Genomic DNA, 3933 nt, shown 5'->3' on the forward strand with positions numbered 1-3933 from the left:
CTTGAAAATAGAATCCAATTCATATAGTCTCTCAATAAAATGTTCATTATTCACGCCCAGAAGGGCTTCACTAAAAGTAAGCGATTCCATTTTCCCAATCCTAATTCACAACATGAGCTTCCTACCCAATATTTAAATAAAGGCCTCCTTTTTACAGTTCTAGGCAGTTCTTCCACACTTCTTTCAAAAACAGGGCAACTTAAAAGCAACCAGCATCAGTGGCCTCCAGTGGCCACCATCTCCCAAACAAAAGTCAAGGCAAGTCTAGACTATGATCTGCATGTTTTCTATTTGAAGTTCTAAACAACCAGAAGCAAGGGGTAAAAAATAAAGGTCAAAATTAATGACATAACAAAACTTTCCTGTCGCTGATCACTGCAAGGTAATGAGAGTAACAAAAGGAAGAGTCCGGGTTTATGTTAATGGCCTCCAGGCAAAGACCACCAGAAATACACACAGTGGGTTGACTCCTCATTGCAACGAGGGAGATACACAAATGAAGAGCCATGGCGTGTCTCGGCAAAGGACTTACGATTGGATTCAGGCTTGTGTTCGATGATTTGAGAGAAGATTCAAGGAGGTAGGTGAAGAATCCAACAGTCACCTACGTTTCCCCAGGAGTGTTTGGCACTTTTGTGTTTGGACAATATCCATGCTTCTGTCAGGTGCTCCAGCATGGTTACAGACTTACAGACTGATCTTGCTTTTCTCCTTATTCATGGTGGTCACATAGTGGCCCTGTTGGGTGTTGATGTGAAATTGTTCATGTTCGGCAAACGAACACCGTAGCCTTACTGTGAGTGTCAGGCCAGCTCCTAGCAACATCAAGGCCTCCCTGACAGCGCAAAGTCTCTTCCTAGTTGTCACTTTACTCAGTTGCATGGAGATATAAACCAAGGAATGTAACCTAATCTAGGAGGTCATGGATGGCCACCCTGAGAAAGTGACATTTAAACTAAAGTTTAAAAGCTAAAAGATCTTCCGTTAGCACAGCCTAGAGTTTATTTTAGTTGTTTCTTCTGTTTCCTTTCCCTCACCAACACTATTATTTTTCTATAAGTGAATTAGGCCTAGAAATAAGTCAAAGCTGGCTTTTCACACCATTCCCAATATTCTCTAATGTGAGAACATCCCTGGCAGTGGAGTTTCTATGGGTAGTATCTGTTAAAAGATCTTGTGAGAAAATAATAATAGTAATGATAATAATAATGGTATCAGTTTAATTTAAAGGGTAATGTAAATGATAAATAATGCACATAAACAAACATGCCTAAAGACATTCCAAGATTACTGGAAGGGAAATAAAATAATGTTTCCTTTCAAAATTGCATTTCTAACGTAGTGTGGGATATTAAAGAAAGATTTTGTCTTCCAAGTTAGTGAGCTGAGTTTGAGTGGTACCTGAAGTAAAGTGAGAAAAGGAAAGATCCTTTTTTTTTTCTTATTTTAAATCTTTTTGGTAACAAACGAGAAATAAGTTCTTTCTGCTTCAAGAATTAAGGAACTCTTACAATAGTCACCTGATGAAAGCCTTTAAACTCTCATGGAATTCCAAATCTTCAAAAGGCTTTAGGAGTTTAGAGAAGGCAAAAAGCCTTGCATTAATGGGCGGAACAGGCCACTTGCTATTAGGTTGAACAGTAAATGAGTTAAACAAGATCCTTCTGGAATGGATCATGCTTGAAAAAACAACTTACAGGGATCCTACTGGTCACACAAGAACTTGTGAAACAGAAAAGCATACAACCAGAGGATAGTCGGGTGATGGGGATGGCAGTTACCCCAGAGCCTCAAAGAACCCTTTGTTAGGAATGCATCATTCTAGTGAAGCAGTTCCACCACCGGTGGGAGGCTACTGCCAAGAATTCCCCCGGGTCTGATGGATGACAGCGAAAGCGCAGAAGCAGCGGCTCAGAAAACTGGCTATAAGGGTAACACTGCATGTTCTTCAGCCATACGTATGGATCTGGGTTTGTCAAATTAGTTGCACCATGTACATCTCTACCATAACTCTCAGTGGAGATGATACTGAAAATGTAAGGCCTGAGCCACAGTCAGGAGATGGAAGATTTGTGGAAGTAATTTCCTTACTAAAGAATGACCCGCTGAAGAGACGGGATGCTCTGGTAGATGAAGGGTATCTGAGAGTAGATGTCAGAGTCTATTTCTGTGCCCAGGTCACTAAAACATGCACACGTGAGGCCCTTTGAAGGGCTTTTCCTGAAGCTGGAATGCCAGAGGGGAGTAGCCACACAGAACCACCAGGCCTCCTTCACTAAGACTTTGTATCCGGCTTAGTTTTCAGGGAGATTTGAAATTAGCTTTTTCATAAAATAAAAGCATTATAAATAAATAAATAAAGTCCTTTCGTCATCTGGCAAAAGAGAAGCATTCCTGTGAGAATTGGCTGTTCATTTCCCCCCTGGGAAGACTGTGCTCATGTGCTCAGCTGTGCCCAACTCTTGTGTGAGTCCATAGGCTACAGCCTGCCCGGCTCCTCAGTCCAGGAGTTTTTTTCCACTGCTTTCCTACTCCAGGGGACCTTCCCAACCCAAGGATCGAACCTGCATCTCTGGAGTCCCCTGCACTGCAGGCTCTGCGCCACTGGGAAAGACCAGTGGGAAGACTGTCTCTTGGTCTTAACTCCTGACGGTCCATGAAGGAGGATCCGGACGATTATACACTGAGCAGTCTGGGATACCTGACTCCTTATGGGCTGGGTATTTCAATTCCCAGTGGCATATTTATTTTAAATATTTAGTTCTGAGGCTAAACCATGATAGTAGGAAAACATGGTAGATTGACTTTTTTGTGTATTTTTCTGGCTATCAAGTGATAATGCATTAACAATCATAAACAAAGAGTCATTTTTGGTGTTTTAATTATAAAGTCAGATTTAATTTCAACAAATACTTATAATGGCCCTCTCTGTTGTTAAAAATTTTACTGGGTGATTCTACCTCACTGCCCTGCAACAATGTGGTAGAATCAGTATTAGTATGCTTGGTTTTTTGAAAAACAGTTAATACTGAACCATATTCTTCTACATATGGCATTTAGTAAAGCAAAACCCTGCTGATGGTGAGAAGTCCAGTATATTAAATAGCAGAGGAATTTCAAATCTGACCAAGAGACGAACTTCAGTGTACATTTAGTGCAGATTCATAAGGGAAGTGAAAGTCACTCAGTTGCATCCGACTCTTTACGACTCCATATGATCCATGGAATTCTCCAGGCCAGAATACTGAAGTGGGTAGTCTTTCCCTTCTCCAGGGGATCTTCCCAACCCAGGGATCAAACCCAGGTCTCCCACATTGCAGGCAGATTCTTTACCAGCTGAGCCACAAGGGAAGCAGATTCAGACACAATGCAAATTCATTCTGAGATCTGAGCATGTAAGCCACTGTAGAGATACAGAGTCTGGAAGGCACTTTGAATGCAAATCAAAATCATATGCACTCATAAAAACGTCTATATAATTACAGGGTACCCAATCCAGCACACAGCATCTGAGAACTAGTCTGAGAGTGTAAGAGCTAATTACACTCCAGGATGTAAAAGGGCACCTAAGTACCTGGAATCCAATTCCTTCCCACTACAATTTGCACTAGTGGGCGTCTAGAAGTTAAAACACTCTTATATTTCACATTTCTTTTATACCTCCAAATATTTTCCAACATATCTTATTCACTCAGACATATTTTAGAAACTTGTAAATGCTACTAATTAAACATGATACAAGCAAGTTGAAAGAGCAGCCTCAGGAGCAGAGGGGCAAGAGAAATTGGCTGACAAGGATGTCACACTGAGTCGGGACCCGCTGAAGCTTCTGTTTTGTTTCCACTGCTCTAGTTTGCATATTTAAAAGTGAATTTGCTCAGACCTTCAAAATAATTATTTTTCTTTACGTTAAAAGAAAAAAATATCTAGACA

The 3933-nt window shown here is 40.9% G+C and overlaps 1 pseudogene; it reads left to right on the top strand.

Moving 5' to 3' along the window:
* The first annotated feature begins 506 nt into the window (after positions 1-506).
* Positions 507-2300, top strand: LOC110140734 (ADP-sugar pyrophosphatase pseudogene; annotated as a pseudogene).
* The last annotated feature ends 1633 nt before the right edge of the window (positions 2301-3933 follow it).

The sequence above is a fragment of the Odocoileus virginianus genome, chromosome 23, assembly GCF_023699985.2.
Source record: "Odocoileus virginianus isolate 20LAN1187 ecotype Illinois chromosome 23, Ovbor_1.2, whole genome shotgun sequence".
Lineage (NCBI taxonomy): Eukaryota > Metazoa > Chordata > Mammalia > Artiodactyla > Cervidae > Odocoileus > Odocoileus virginianus.